Source organism: Cetorhinus maximus, chromosome 4 (assembly GCF_964194155.1).
Source record: "Cetorhinus maximus chromosome 4, sCetMax3.hap1.1, whole genome shotgun sequence".
NCBI lineage: Eukaryota > Metazoa > Chordata > Chondrichthyes > Lamniformes > Cetorhinidae > Cetorhinus > Cetorhinus maximus.
The window spans coordinates 101,768,156-101,785,290 of record NC_135882.1 but is presented as its reverse complement, the minus strand read 5'-3'; the positions used below and the strand labels follow the sequence as shown (position 1 = coordinate 101,785,290).

The 17,135-nt window shown below is 40.7% G+C and overlaps 1 protein-coding gene across 1 annotated transcript in view; it reads left to right on the top strand.

The window, feature by feature from the left end:
• Window positions 1-399: 399 nt before the first annotated feature.
• dtna (dystrobrevin, alpha) overlaps window positions 400-17,135 on the top strand; it is a 437,527-nt gene continuing 420,791 nt past the window's right edge. Inside the window, exon 1 of the mRNA XM_078540552.1 lies at window positions 400-619. The gene's annotated coding sequence lies outside the window, so the exon portion shown is untranslated. The remainder of the gene's footprint in view (window positions 620-17,135) is intronic.

The window sequence follows — 17,135 nt, the reverse complement described above, 5'->3', positions numbered from 1 at the left end:
GCACTTTGTAAACAGTTTGCAACGCTCCGCCATTTCATTGAAAAAAAACGTTAATTTCTCACTATAGCTGAAGATAATACAGTAACTCTTTAAAGTTATATAAAGACTTCGGTCTCCCCTAGACCGTGACGGGATATGGTATCCTTGAAGTTATAAACACCGGTAAAGGTATAGGCATGATGTCTCTCTCCCGCCCCCCCCCCCCCCCCCCCGGCATCCATTCACTTGGGAGAAACCCTGCTAGGACTTGTGCTGCAGTTACATTGCCTGCAATAAGTGGCAGTGGACGTTCAGGCTCTGGTTGCCATTCACACACTGTCATATCGCCACTCGCTCTGTGCCTGGGAAGCGCGTGCCGCCTGCAGGAATCGGCAGCTCACAGCTGGAGGATGCGCTGAATAACTTGCACTCCGCTGCACGACGCTAAGACTAGGTTTTTCTTGTCCATCCCTTTCCCACTCCGCGCCGACGTAAAGAGGAAAGTAATAAACATTTCAAAGAGAGAAAAAAAAATCTATAAATAAACATACATCTTTAATTGGATTGTGAAAGGGAAAACTGAAGTGAAGCATGTGTGGAAAATCCCCATTGCCGCAGAGCTTTGCCGACTGTATATTTGGTGAGTGTGTATGGCTATTTTTTTTCTAACAATGTGCCTAAAATGTGTCAAATGACCTTCATAAACTGTAGCCCTCGGGTAATGATATGTTTACATTATTCGGCAATGTAATATCTCTTAAGTTTTAGCTTGTGCGACTGGTTGTCCGTTTTTTATACGAGTGTGTGTGAGACTGTAATCTGACTGAAGGACTTCAGTTTATTTTTTCTCTCTCTTTGAGCAAAGCATTCTTACGTTTTTATTGCAACAAAAGCACCGGGTGGGCTTTGCAGTCCACTGCAGCGGGAATTTATGTCAATCCGGGTTCCTCTTCAGCCTGTTGCGGTGCAGATTTTAATCAAACGCGGTCAGTGATGTAATGTTAGTGGGGAATGCGCCTAGGCCAGCTCTGCTGAAGAGTGTCACACAGGGAAACTGGAGAACATGCCAAGGTCTGCTGGAAGCTGCTGACATCTAGCCCCAAACTAAGAGCCAGTGCGTTGTGAAGATTAATCCTGTGGTTAGATCTGCCTGGTTAGAAGGTCGTCGTCTACATGTTAAACTCAAATTCTGTTGGTATGTTTGGAAATGCCGACAGTGTTATGTGTGTTTTTGTTTTTTTTTTTACAATATTGCACTATTTGTGCTTTTGCATTTGTGGTGTAAGAAGGAAAATTGCAATGTTCAGTGTTTTCTGATACGAAGTTAGCTGTAGGATTTGTTGAAGACCAAATTGCTGCACATTTAAAATAATCCAGTTATGTATTCTTTCATACATGTTCATGGTTTTGCATGTGCAGGCAGTTAGGTGGTGATCACTGCAACGTGTGGGACATCAAGTTCACTGTTTTGTCTGAATAATTTTACAACACAGTTTACAAACATTTTAGTGTTGGGAACCCCTACAAGTTTTGACACATTCCTGGGATTTCCCTGTACTAACTTCTGAAAGATGGAATTGTCAGCTGCCATCCCATCCTGCAAGAATAATTCAGAAGACCTCTAGTTCTACTGCAGTATTCTAATACATAATGTGATAACAAAGCACCAAGTACCAAAACTAGTGACAGGCAGAAATTTGATGACCTCAGGGGTCCCTATGGGATCCCCCTGCAGAACTCTTAGGCCTGTGGACCCAGTTTGATAACCTGTGGTGTGTGTTTGGAAGTGTGAAATTCACACAACTGTATGTCTATGAATTTCCCACATTGGCGTAACCTTGTGTTAAAAGTGCATGTTCTCACTTCTTGCTTATTTTTCTGGTGACACAGTATCATTCTGTGACTGGCTGGTGTTAAATCAGTAGTTTCGATTATGTCTATAGCATGTAGGACCCTTTTAATGTGCGATTTACACACAACTCTGAACATACAAAAGCATCTTTCCACTTTGCACTGGCACAGATTTCACTGATAGTTTTTCTGTAAATGTTTTTTGATGTGCAATGTAGATAAATTGAGTTTTAAAAGTAAATGTAAAGTATCCTGTAGGTCTCATTAAATATCAATTAGTAATTTGGTAGTATAGAACTTGAGTATTGCTGAAAAAAAGAGACATGCCGAAGTCACTAACAGGAGGCTGCCGTCAAGCCAAAAAGACATTCTGCCTATCACACAAATGAGTAATGTGGTATATGAATTTCAGTGCCAGTGTGATGCCAGGTATGTAAGCTGTATGTCCCAAAGACTGGTGGATCGTATCAAACAACATGTCCCACCCGCTGTTCGCAACAGGCAGGGTACAGACCATACCCAACCAGCCCTTGCTTGCAAAACTCAAAACAGTGTCCAACATTACATGTGATTCTGTGATTGGACAACATTTACTAAATAATCCTTAGTGTGCTAAGCATAACGCTGACAACCAATTTAAGATTGTCATTTGAGCTCGCAGTGTGGTGCATTTGAGTGTACTGGAAGCTACATATATTAATACACAGGGCCCTGTTCTTTGCAGACAGAAAGAACATGTACACACATTGCACCTGTTTCAGCTCAACAAAATAAGTGACAGCCATTTGCTGACTCTGGTCAAGGCATTGCCCTGAGGAATATCAGGGTCGAGCTACCTGGTTTAACATCCAAACAATGCTTGGCAGTTAATTGTCAGGCATTATCACTGGTACATTCTCCATGGCAATGCCACTTGCCAACCAATCAGCACTCTCTTCACACACAGTATAAATTGTTGTTTTCCCCTTATATTAGTATTCTTGCAAAATATCAATTACTGTAGTATTCAAAATTATTTTATTTCTACAATTAGCCAACTGTACAATCAAGTTAATAACTTTTTATAAACAATTCTCATTACTGCAAAATTTGATTCACAAATGTTGTAATCTTCCTTCAAAGCATATTAGTTTTTGGTTTCTGTCCTTGGATAAAATCTGTCCCAAATGTACTAGACCTTGAACTGTACATGCTGAGGTACTTCAATGTAATAGTTGTTTCTGATCTACTAAAATCTGATCTGCCTATAAACTACACAGTAGAAAATATATTTAACAAAGTAACTTTTCTGTAGACTATTATATAAAAAAACTTTATTTTGCTTCTTTCCATTTTTTATAGTTCTGCTGAAGGCTGAACGTTCTCTACCAGGCAAATTGAGCTTACAGTATCAACACATGTTGTGAATACTGAGATGAAGGAAAGATTATGGAGCAATGGCCAGGATTTTACAGCCCCGCCATGGCGTGTCTCCCCCCCTGGGTGGTTGCGGCTAGCCATTTAAATCTCCACTCAGTTCGGCGGGACCATAAAATCTTGGCCAATGTTTTTCATGAAACCTATTTGGGTAGTTATTGCACTCTGTCACATTTTGCCAAATCTTAGGCTGTAGTTGGCAAAAACAATTGTTGGGCATTATCTAAACTGGCAAAGCAGTTTTAATGAGATGGGAACGTTTAGGGTGTATACTTAAACAGTTCCATATTATAAATATGGGATATCACACCCCACTGAACTCTTTGAGATAAGTATCTTTCTCACACTTTAAAGAATCGCAACAATGCATCTCTCTAAATGTGGCCTATTTATTTACCTGACAAATGTGTTTCCAGAACTTAAGAATTTGTTTGTAGTGACTGGAGAAATTTGAATAAACTACCTGGCGGTGTGGCTCTAACATTGCCCTTGAAGATTATATTTGAAAGTGTAGCTACATGAAACTTGAAAATTTATGCCTGTTATACTGAGAATGATTATCATTTTCTCCTCTGGTGTAACAAGAAGTGGCAACAAGAGACCACAACTTCAGAAGAATTAAAGGAGAGGCTAGCAAAAGATCTTTATAGTGAGGATGATTAAATATAGATTTCTCTCCCACATAGTATTGCTGAAGAGGAATCTATAAATTCTTTTGAAAGGGAATTGCAAAAGAATATTAAAGAGAAGAGCAAATGAGCAGTTAAGTGAGTTAGATTAGTTGGCTTGTGTAAAGACAACCATCAGCTCCGTCTTGATGGCCCAATGGGCGTCTTCTATCCTGTAAAATTTTATGATTCTATGCTGAAAATCTTTTCCCATGGTTTCTAATTTCAGAAAAATTTCAATGGAAAATCCAAAAGCTTTTTTTAAAATTCTGTAGGATTTTAGTTTTGTTCATTTATTTTAAAATCAATTAGTTAGGACAAGTTTTATATCATGTTGGATATACAAGCTCTGTAGATACTTCAAAAGGAGTAAATATATAGTATTTCGATAAAGGCAAATGCAAGTTTTTGTAAAAAAACCTTTTTCCTCTTTTCAAAGCTAACATTACAGTTGTAGATATATTATTAATTAAAGAAAGTATGCAAACCTTACATTTTTTCATCCTTTATGATTTGAATGAAGTGCATTTTTATTTGAATTCATAAAACAGATTTTTAGGCCAGACCGCTTCACTTATGGTTCATCTGAAATTACTTTGCAGAATGACCCTGTGCTTCATCCATTTAAATTGTCCTTGTCATTGTCACCTCATTGGCTGTATTTCCAAAAAACACATTTAACACTTCACTGCAGACAGCTGTCTATGTAACTGATGTATATGCATCTCCTGTAGCTACAGCAATCTGCAGTAGAATATTGAATACAGCATGTTCTATAGAAATGTGATGGCGATTACATCACTGAAGAATTATGGGATGACTCACTGGTGATTCCTGGCAATTGAATTTTATGCCTACATACGCCACTTGCAGTGCATCATTCCTGCACCATGTCAGTTAGCAGTGCAAGTATGCCCATCCCCCAGAAATTGCTGCCTCAATTACGTAGCGTGGTTTGACTTTCAAGCTAATGTATAGGTGTAATGCCAATCATGTTCAGTGAATCACAAAAATATTTCAGTAGTGGCAAAGGCAGAGAGATATCCATGTAAATTATAATTTAATTCAAATTAAATCTTTCTTCATGCAAAATGTCATCAGTGAAACTCCGGCAATGGTGTATATGCTGCAGATCTTTTTTTTAAATTCTGATAGAATACACAGCATACATGATGGAATAATAATTTTAATAGTATTTACATAATGTGATCAGGCATTAACAATTCTGCTATAAAGTTAGAAGGAAGGTTAGAATTTCAGGTGCATTTAATTAACTTGGACTTGATAAAATTATTGACCGTGACCCATAAAATAGTCAGCCAAGCCAATGCTGCTTTAGTGTTAGTATTTCAGTATCAGCTTTGAAGAAACTCTCCTGGTTTTATATAATTTTGTTGTGGCAAAGCTTTCAGGATAATTTTCTAAGCTTGGTTTCATTAAGTCTCTAGTGATATAAGAGTCAAGGAGCTGGATATTACTTTGAATGGCAGATTAGTGGGGGTGTGCAGTTTCTGCTCACCCACCACAAACCTGTGGAAGTGGCCCTTATTATGTATGTGAGTGCGTTCATAGCTACCACATATTACATTAAGACATCTAATCCTAGAGTCATGGAATGGTTACAGCGTAAAATGAGGCTATTCGGCCTTTCATATTTGAGCCAGCCCTCTGTAAGGGCAACACAACTAGTCCCACTCCCTCACCTTTTTTACCTTCAGATGATTATCCAATTCCCTTTTGAAAGCTACTGTTAAAACTGTTGCCATCACACTGTTAGGCAGTGAATTCCAGATTGTAACCACTTGCAGTATAAAAAGGTTTTTCCTTTTGTCCTTTGGTTATTTTGCCATTCGCCTTAAATCGGTGTCCTCTGGATCTTGAAGTAGGAAATAGAATGGAAAAATCACATAATTGCAGATTTTTACAACGCATAAGGAAGCCATTCAGCCCATTCTGCCTGCACTGGATCTCTGAATGAGCAATTTACTTAGTGCCATCCTCCTGCCTTCTCCCATAATCCTGCACATTCTTCCTTTTTCAAACAACTGTGTAGTCCTCTTTAGAATGCCTCGTTATGAACCTGCCTCCAACACACTCTCAGACGGTGCTTTTCAGACCTTAACCAGTTATGCATGAAAGTGTTTTTTCTCATATCACTTTTGCTTCCTTTGCAAATACTTTAAATTGGTGCCCCCTCGTTCTCAATCATTTCATGAGTGGGAGAGGCGATAGCATAGTGGTATTGTCACTGGGCTAGTATTCCAGACACCCAGGGTAATGCTCTGGGGACCCAGGTTCAAATGGTGGAATTTGAATTCAGAAAAACCCGGAATTAAAAGTGTGATGATGACAATTAAATTATTGCAGATTGTTGTAAAAACCCATCTAATTCACTAATGCCCTCCAGGGAAAGAAATCTGCTGTCCTTACCTGGCTTGGCCTACATGTGACTCCAGACCCACAGCAATGTGATTGACTCTTAAATGCCCTCTGAACAAGGGCAGTTAGGGATGGGCAATAACTGCTGGCCTAGCCAGCGGTGCCCACATCCCATGAATGAATTAAAAAAAAGTTTCTCCCTATCTACTCTGTTCAGACCCCTCATGATTTTGAATACCTCTATCAAATCTCCTCTCAGCCTTCTTTTCTCTAAGGAAAACGGGCCTAACTTCTCCAATCTGTCTTCATAACTGAAGTTCCTCATCTCTGGAACCATTCTCATGAATCTTTTCTGTACTCTTCCCAATGCTTTCACATCTTTCCTAAAGTGCAGTGCCCAAAGCTGGATGCAATAATCCAGCTGAGGATGAACTAGTGTCTTATAAAAATTCATCATAACCTCCTTGCTCTTGTACTCTATGCCATTATTAATAAAGCCTATATTAATAAAGCCCAGTATACTGTGTGCCTTTTTTTAACCACTCTCTCAACCTGTCTTGCCACCTTCAATGACTTATGCACATATACACCATGTCCCTTTGCTCCTACACCCTCTTTAGAATTGTACCCCTTTTTTATTATCTTTCCATGTTCTTCCTACCAAAATGAATCGCCTCATTTTTCCGCATTGAACTTCATCTGCCACCTGTCCGCCAATTCCACCAACTGGTCTATGCCATTTTGAAGCTTTACACTATCCTCTTCACAGTTCACAATGCTTTCAAGTTTCGTATCATCTGCAGATTTTGAAATTGTCCCCTGGGCACTAAGGTCTAAGTCTAGGATTGTAAGAACAGCAGTTTTTTTCATAGCACATTTCTGAATGGGTAGTTTCTTAATGCATTTCAAGACTTGCCATTGTTATTGGTTCTGTAGTGCATGCTGGGTAAGTGGGCATGGAGGATGCAGAGGGGCATGGATAAGACCTTTTTAACAGGCCTTACAAAAGGCCCCCGAATCCAGACAATGGTTCATGACTCCTCTGAGGCACCATGAATCACGTGTCTTTGAGAAGCCGGCCTGACTCCATGAAAATTGTGGGCGGTGGGGAAGAGATGCTTACCTATGCAATGGAGCCAGCCAGGACGGGAGTGTAGGGTGCAGGCTTATTACCCACACCCTTACCTCACACTGGTGAAAATTGCCAGCATTGGGAATGGGAATGGGAATCCTGCAAGCAGCTCCTCTCCAACATTTTTAAATTCCCCTTGCCACTGTTCTGACCACCCTTTCAACCTGTCCTGCCACCTTCAACAAATTGTGCTCTTAGGCCTCAGTGCCCCAGTGCACCTGCACTCCTTTTAGAATTATATTCTTGATTGTATATTGCTTCTCCTTGTTCTTCTTATCATATGTAACACTTCACACTTGTTTGCATTAAATTCCATCTTCCATTCGTCTTTCCATTCCACCCTCTTGAAGTTTACACTATCCTCCTCACAGTTTAGAATACTTCCAAGTTTTGTGCCATCTGCAACTTTTGAAATTGTGTAGATCATTATTTTTGATCAAGAAAAGCAATGGTCCTTGTACCAATCCCTGGAGAATCCCACTGTATACACCCCGCCAGTCTGAAAAACAACTGTTCATCACTACTCCCTGTTTCATGTCACTCAGTCAACTTTGTAACCGTATTGCCACTGTCCTTTTTATTCTATGGGCTTCAACTTGCTGACAGGGCTGTTATATGGCATTATATCTGACATAAGATCATAAGAAATAGGAGCAGGAGTAGGCCTTTTGGCCTATTGAACCTACTGTGCCATTCAATAAGAACATGGTTGATCTGATTGTGGTCTTAACTTCACTTCTCTACTTACTCCCATAACCCTTGACTCCCTTGTAGATCAAAAATCTGTTTAACTCAGCCTTGAATATATTCAATCACCCAGCCTTTACTGCTCTTTGTGGGAGAGAATTCCAAAGACTAACAACCCTCAAAGAAATTCCTTCTCATCCCCATTTTAAATGTGACACCCCTCATTTTTAAACCATGACCCCTATTTCTAGATTGCCTCATAAGGGAAACATCCTCTCAGCATCTATCCTGTCAAGCACTCTCAGAATCTTAAATGTTTTAATAAGATCACCTCTCATTCTTCTAAACTCCAATGAGTATATAGGCAATGCCTTTGACCCAGAAATCAAACTAGTGAACCTCTTCTGAACTGCTTCCAATGAAAGTAAGGGGTAAGGAAAGTAAGTAACTTACTCTTTAAGTAAGGAGACCAAACAGTACACAGTACTCTAGGTGTGGTCTCACCAATGCCCTGCAAAGTTGTAGTAAGACTTCCCTACTTTTATACCCCATCCTCCTTGCAATAAAGGCTAACATTCCATTTGTCTTTCTAATTACTTGCTATCCCTACATGCTCACTTTTTGCGATTCATGTACAAGGACACAAAGCACTATAAATACAAACAAAAACAAAAATAGCTGGAAAAACTCAGCAGGTCTGACAGCATCTGTGGAGAGGATCTAAACACTACAAATATTTGTGCAAAGACCCAGATCTTCCAATCAGGATTGGAAATCCTATTTCTGACCTTGATCAGACAAAAAAATGCACTCTTACCTTCCTCCGATATTTCTGAGTGATCCTCCACACACAAGCTACGCTCTCTTTTTATGGCACTAGTTGCCATATTCCAGTAGGTAGAGAGTTTAAATGTCCCAAAGCTGCTTTGAAAATGGCTACGGAGAGAAGATAAGTGTGTAAGGTAAGGGGCTGGTGTAAGGTAAGGGAGTAGGTGGGGTAGGTGGGCAGGGTGGCAGCTGGGTTGGGAGCTAGTCAGGTCAGATCAGGGGCTAGTAAGGTTGGGTTGGGTAGGGAATTGGTTCGGGGGCTGGAATCGGGTGGTGAGGTCGGATCAGGGGGCGAGTTGGGTTGTGGGCTAGTCAAGGGAGCAGTCGGGGCGGTCGGGGAGGTAGCCTGGAATGGGGTGTGTCACTGAGTGATTGAGCGGGTCAGTTGTATAGCTACCCAGGTGTTAGACTAGGTTTCTTTTGTCTAACATTTCCTGGGTAACTATTCAGGTAAGTAAGTTGGAACCTTCCAAAGTCTCCAACTCTAACTCCGAGTTGGAGACCTTTCCAGAGGGTCCCGGGGAGCAGGGGAATTGCCCATCAGAAGTACATGACATTTAGGAAGGACAGGCAGCTAGGAAAAGGTGGAGGAGTGGCTCTGTTAATTAATAATGGCTTTAGCACAACAGAGAGGGATGACCTTAGTTTAGGCAACTAGGATGTAGAAGTAGTTTGGGTAGAGATGAGAAATGATAAAGTCAAGAAGTCACTTGTGGGAGTGGTGTACAAATCCCTAACTGTACCCACAAGATAGGTTGGAGTATAAAGGAAGAAATAATGGGAGCTTGTCAGAAAGGTAAGGTGATAATCATGGGGGATTTTAATCAACAGCCAAGTTCACGGCACTGTGGGTGGCTCTGCTGCTCAGAGGGGCGGGAGGAAAACAAGTGGCAGGGCTATAGTGATAGGGGATTCATAGTTAGGGGCACAGACAGACGCTTCTGTGGCCGCAAATGTGAATCAAGGATGGTATGTTGCCTCCCTGGTGCCAGGGTCCAGGATGTCACAGAGCGGCTGCAGGACATTCTGGGGAGGGAAGGTAAATAGCCAGTGGTCGTGGTACATACAGGTAAACTAAGGGATGAGGCCCTGCAAGCTCAGTACAGGGAGTTAGGAGATAAACTGTATAGCTTTTGCTAGTTCTGTTGGGAAGTATTTAAACTAGTGTGGCAAGGGGATGGGATCCCAGGAGTAGGATCAGATAGGTCAGATTCAGATCAGAAAAATGGAGGTAGAACATTAGCTAGGGATGTTGTGATAGACATAGAGTTACAGGAGAAGCAAAGTTTAAAAAGTGTCCAGCAAGGGAGATTGACAGGGTTAAGCTGTTTATACTTCAATGCAAGGAGTATTACAAATAAGGTAGATGAGTTAAGGGCACAGATAGACACATGGCAGCAGGATGTCATTGCTATAACGGAGATCTGGCTAAAGGAGGGACAAAACTGGCAGCTTAATATCCCTGGTTATAGAGTCTTCAGACACGATAGAGTAGGAGATAAAAAAGGAGGGGTAGCACTAATGGTCAAAGAATCAATTCCAGCTGTGAGAAGGGATGATATACTAAATGGGTCAACAAACGAGGCTTTATGGATTGAGCTTAGAAATAAAAAAAGGGGCAGTCACACTACTGGGAGTATACTACAGACCCCCAAATAGTGAAAGGGAGATAGAAGAACAAATATGTAGGCAGATTTCTGCTTGTAAGAACAAGAGGGCAATAATAGTAGGGTACTTCAACTATCCTAATATCAACTGGGATTCAAACAATATAAGGGGCACTGAGGGAGAAAAATTCATGCAGTGTGTCCAGGAAAATTTTTTCAACCAATTAGTGACAAACCCAATGAGAGGAGATGCAATTCTTGACCTAGTCTTGGGGAACAAAGAAGGGCAAGTGGGTGAAGTGACAGTTGGCAACCATATCGGGGACAGTGATCACAATTCAGTTAGATTTAGCATTACCATGGAAAAGGACAAAGAGAAGGCAGGAATAAAAGTCTTGAATTGGGGAAGGCAAATTTTGCAGAAATGAGAAGGGACTTGGCTGAGGTGGACTGGACAGCACTGCTGGAGGATAAAACAGTGGAAAACCAGTGGGAAGCACTAAAAAGCGAGATCCTAATTGTACAAAGTAGACATGTCCCCTACAAAAATAAGGGTGGTACTGTCAAATCTAGACCCCTCTGGTTGTCTAGAGGAATACAGGGGAAGATCAAACAGAAAAAGAAAGCATACGATAGGCACAAAGAACTAAGCACTGCAGATAGCCTAGATGAATATAGGAAGTGCAGGGACGAAGTAAAAAAGGAAATCAAAGAGAGGGCATGAAAAAAGATTAGCAAGTAAAGTTAAAGATAACCCAAAGATGTTTTACCAATACATTAATGCTAAAAGGTTAGTTAAGGAAAAAGTGGAACCTATCAGAGATGAAGATGGAAACTTGTGTGTAAATGCAGAGGCTGTGGGAAGGGTTTTGAATGAATATTTTGTCTCCATGTTTACAAAGGAAAGGGAGGATGTAGATATAGTAGTCCAGGAGGAATTCTGCGAGATATTGGACGGGATAGTCATAAAGAGAGAGGAAGTACTCGAAGGGTTGAAATCCTTGAAAGTTGATAAATCACCAGGGCCAGATGGATTGTTTTCAAGGCTGCTGAAGGAAACCAGGGAGGAGATAGCAAATGCTCTGAGGATGATTTTCCAATCTTCACTAGACAGGGGAGGTACCGGAGGACTAGAGAAATGCAAACATAGTTCCATTGTTTAAAAAGGGATCAAAGGAAATGCCAAACAATTATAGGCCAGTTAGTCTTACATCAGTGGTGAGCAAATTAGTAGAATCAATCCTGAGATAGGATTAACTGTCATGTGGAAAGGCATGGACTAGTCAGGGATGGTCAGCGTGGATTTGTTAAAGGAAGGTCTTGCCTCACAAATTTGATTGAATTCTTTGAGGAAGTGACAAAAAGGGTTGATGAAGGTAGTGCAGTGGATGTTGTGTACATGGATTTTAGCAAGGCATTTGACAAGGTCCCACATGGCAGATTGGTCAGGAAAGTAAAAGCCCATGGGATTCAGGGTAATGTGGCAAACTGGATAAAAGGTTGGCTTTGTAACAGGAAACAAAGGGTAATGGTCGATGGATGCCCTTGCGAATGGAAAGTTGTCTCAAGTGGTGTTGGGACCCTTGCTGTTTGTGTTATATATTAACGATTTGGATGTGAAGATGGGGGGCATGATTGGGAAATTTGCAGATGACACAAAGATTGGCTGAGTAGTGGATAGTATAGAGGATAGCCATAATCTCCAAAACGATATAGATGGGTTGGTGGAGTGGGTGGTAAAGTGGCAGATGGATTTTAACATAGAGAAGTGTGGGGTCATACATTTAGGGAGGTCAAACAATTATAGAGATTACACAATAGATGGGAATATACTAAGAGGGGTAGATGAAGTGAGAGATCTTGGCATACAAGTACACAGGCCCCTGAAGGCAGCAGTTCAAGTTGACAAATTTGTAAAGAAGGCATATGGAATGCTCTCCTTCATTGGCAGAGGTATAGAATTTTAAAGTAAGGATATAATATTGGAATTGTATAAAACACTGGTGAGGCCACAACTGGAGTATTGTGTGCAGTTCTGGTCACCACATTACAGGAAGGACGTAATAGCTCTGGAGAGAGTGCAGAGGAGGTTTACAAGAATGTTGCCAGGGTTAGAAAAGTGTAGCTACGAGGAGAGATCGGATAGGTTGGGGTTATTTTCCTTAGAACAAAGAAGGCTGAGAGGTGACTTGATTGAGGTGTACAAAATTATGAGGGGAATAGATAGAGTGGACAGGATAAAATTGTTTCCCTTGGTGGAGAATTCTAGAACCAGGGGACATAGATTCAAGATAAGTGGCAGAAGGTGTAGGGGGGACATGAGGAAGAACTTTTTTACGCAGAGGGTAGTTGGTGTCTGGTATTCGCTGCCCAAGTTGGTGGTAGAGGCAGAAACTTTAAGCTCTTTTAAAAAGTACCTGGATCTGCACCTTAAGTGCTGTAAGCTGCAGGGCTATGGGCCAGGTGCAGGAAAGTGGGATTAGAAAGGGCACCTGGGTGTCCGCGGGTTGGCATGGACAAGATAGGCTGATTGGCCTCCTTCTGTGCTGTAACTTTTCTATGGTTCTATATAGACTGGAAAAATCAGATTGGCAAAGATAGCCTAGATGAGGAGTTCATAGAATGTTTTCAGGATAGTTTCTTAGAATAACACGTTCTAGAGCAAACCAGGGAGCAGGCTATATTAGACCTGGTATTGTGCAACAAGATAGGATTGATTAATGACATCATTGTGAAGACGCCCCTGGGTAGCAGTGATCATAATATGATTGAGTTTTACATTCAGTTTGAGGGATAGATGAGTGAGTCCAAGACTAATATTTTAAACTTAAATAAGGGCAATTATGAGGACATGAAAGTGGAGCTAGCTAAAGTGAACTGGCAAATTAGGTTAAGGTATAGGTCAATAGAGATGCAGTGGCAGACATTTAAAGGGATATTTCAGAATGCACAGAATAGATACGTTTCAGCAAGAAAGAAAAATTCCATTCACCATCCGTGGTTAACTAAAAAACTTAAAGATAATGCCAAATTTAAAGAAAAAGCATACAGTTGTGCAAAGATGGGTGGTAGGTCAGAAGATTGGATAGAATATAAAAAGAGGCAAAAAATGACAAAAAGATTAATAAGGAGGGAAAAATTAGAATACATGAGAAAGCTAGCTAGAAATATAAAGACAGATAGTAAGAACTTCTATAAATATTTTAGAAGGAAAAGTTAACAAAGTGAGTGTTGGTCCCACAGAAAGTGAGTCTGGGAATTAATAATTGAAAATAAGGAGATGGCAGATGAATTGAACAGGTATTTTACATCTGTCTTCACTGTAGAGGATACAAGTAACATCCCAGAAATAGCTGTAAATCAGGAAATGGAAGGGAGGAGGGAACTTAAGAAAATTACAATCACCAGGGAAGTGGTACTGAGCAAATTGTTAGAGCTGCAGGCTGACAAGTTCCTAGGACCTGATGGACTTCATCCTAGGGTCTTAAATGAAGCTGGTGAGATAGTTGACACGTTTTTAATTTTACAAAATTCCCTAGATTTGGGGAAGGTTCCATTAGATTGGAAAATAACAAATGTAACTCCTTTATTCAAAAAGGGAGGGAGGCAGAAAGCAAACTACAGGCCAGTTAGCTTAACATCTGCTATATGGGAAATGTTAGAAGCTATTATTAAAGACGTTACAGCAGGGCACTTAGATAAATTCAAGGTAATCAAGCAGAGTCAACATGGTTTTGTGAGAGGAAAATCATGTTTAACCAATTTATTGGAGTTCTTTGAAGAAGCAACATGTGCTGTGGACAAAGGGGAACTGGTGGATGTACTGTACTTAGATTTCCAGAAGGCATGATGTTAGTGAATGGCAGAGCAGGCTTGAGGAGCCAGGTGTCCCACCCCTGCACCTAATTCGTACGTTCAAACTTCCTGGGCAATTCACACAGAGTCTACCGTCGGGGCTTCTGAGGGGTCCGGTAACACACCTTCTGGGTCCGCTTGGTCTCCAACAATATGAACGCTGGAAGATCTGGGCCAACATCTCCTTCCCTTTCCGCACCAAATTTCCACTCTCACTAAATTCTCAACTTCACTGTGCTGTACTCCTTTTCCAACCACTCTGTGTGATCATTTCCCAAAGAGCCTATTTTTTTAAGACCTCTACCTATTCCAGTACATGAAGGACCTTCAGATGCAGGTCCAGCACCCCTTGGCATACTAAAATAAAGGATATTAGAACCAGAACTCTGAGACATCAGTTTCAGTGAGGCAAGAGTCACCCTCAGTCCTCAATGGCTCCAGCTGACATGTTCCAGGTACCCATATCTTAGGCTCTCTGAACCTCCTTTAACTCTGGAAGCATCGTGTAGAAGTAGGACATTAGGAGTATAATCTCGTAAGAAAATAGGCACACGGGTATTCATAATTGTAAGGAGTAGTAGTAGCTATAGTTAGTCTTTGAAATTATTGTCGTAATTTGGAAAATATACAAGAAATTAAAAATTATTTAGTTACTTAGATTTCACTTCAGAGATCATTTCTCTGGATGCAAGCAATTTAATGAATTGAGTAGATGAAATGCAAGAAGTTGCAGTTTCCATTACAGAGCCAAGATAGAGCTGCGTTTGAAAACGCAGGTGTTCATGAGACATGTTTAGGGTGTGGCATGAGGGAAGCATTTTCATTTTCTGTGTAACTTCCTTCTTCATTGTTGAAATAAATTAGAAATGAGCAGTCTTCTTTCTCTGTCCACGTGCTGATGGCTCTCTTGTTCCATCTCCTCTCTTGTTCAGCAGCCTGCTGCCTTGAGGATGGAGGACCATCTCCCTTTTCATTGTCATTCCTCTTCAGCTTCAGGAGGCAATAATCCTTTCTGCACATCAATGCATGCAGCAAGCTCCAATAAATGTGGACACGCTTGCTGGGCTTTACTGGAGGGCTCCACCAGATTTGTCCAGGGACCTAAAAAAATAAAGACTACAGAAAACCAGTTGCCTGCTCTACTCTGTCACAGTCCTTGTAGCCCCATGGGCTTCCTTACATTTATTGTTCCCCTCTATCTGCCAATTCTGCATTGAAAGCATGAGCCAGGACTGTGGGGGATATCCTTGATCACCAATTAGCTATCCTGAAACATGGTTTTCAGTCATCAGTACTGCTGAGGTTGATAGTCACATGAGAAAATTATGATGAAAACTTGCTGGTTTGCAGGCTTTAATGTATAGAATAAAGTGATTGGCATCACACTAGGTAGTTATTGAAAGAATGAAACTCTTTCCTATTCATGAAATTGAGGGGGTTGTATGAGGCTGTCACGGACAAAATGTCTCAATTGCGCCTTGTATTACGGGAAACGTGCCCAATTAAATAATTGGACGACTCACACTCTTTGTTTAGTAGATTTAATTTTGTAGTTAATGAGTTGCAAAGCCCATCTGAAAGGAGCATCAGTGATTGTTTTTCGTATAGTGTTGAACCGCTGCCTGAGTATTGTAATAAAGGTCACCCAAGACTCTGGAAAGATCCAGTCGAGCAAAACAGGGCGGAACTTTCCATTTTGTAGTCTGCGTGGTGGCGGGCAGGAAAATCAGCATGATTCCCGCTGGGCTGCGTGATGGCTGAAACATGTGCAGTCTTCTTTTTAGCTTATTAATTATACATCAGCGAGGAGCACAGTGAATCTTGTGGGAAGTCGCCTGCCCTGCTGTCACCTCAGGGGGTTGAAGGTTCTGGTGCCATATTTAAATGGCACCCGTACAGACAGTCACTCACCGCAGCCCAGGTGTTAAGCTGAAGAGGAAAACTGTGGCACCCTGTTACTCACAATAAGAGGTTGTGGTGGAAGAATTAATCCAGGCTGGTCTTTTGGCTCAAGCTGGTTTATTTTCAAGACAACTGCTCAGTGCTACTGACTTCCAAGTAGCTTCCACACAAAGTGTTCCAGCTGGATCTTTTTATTCTATTTAGATGGGATAATCAATGCCCATCACCTGTTTAACTAGCAATTGTCTTTAACAAGGGGATTGCCATGCTGTGATTATTTATACATTGACAGATTCCCCTCTTTTCTTTTTTTAAAATGAAAACTTTGAAAAAAAACTTAAAGAACATGTTTTTTAAACAAATAGAAGGAAATAATGTCACGTATTTCCACATCTATAGTTTCCATATTTCCTTTATCATATATATATATAAAACATATATACATATATATAAACAATTATAAAACAAAAAAGGTTTTTTATCCATTGCATCATTAGACACCCCTCTTCCAATACATTTAATAATTTCTTAGAGCAGGCACTTCTTTTTGTTAAACAGTCTGATAGTTGGTGACTTGTGTCAACACATTGTATCTTAGAGATCTCTTTTCTCTCTAACATTTCTTTTATGCTGGCTAGGTCTATTCTTAGTCTTTATTCAGTGACGCTTTTCGTGGAATGAACATTGTCCCAAAGAGACTGGTTATCAACATAATATTCTATGGGCAAACTTTTCTCACATTGCCCCTTATATAATATTTCTGTCAGTATATTGGATAAGTAAACCCCTACATCTAGTGCTTCTACCAAGGCTAGTATTTCAGCAGCTAAG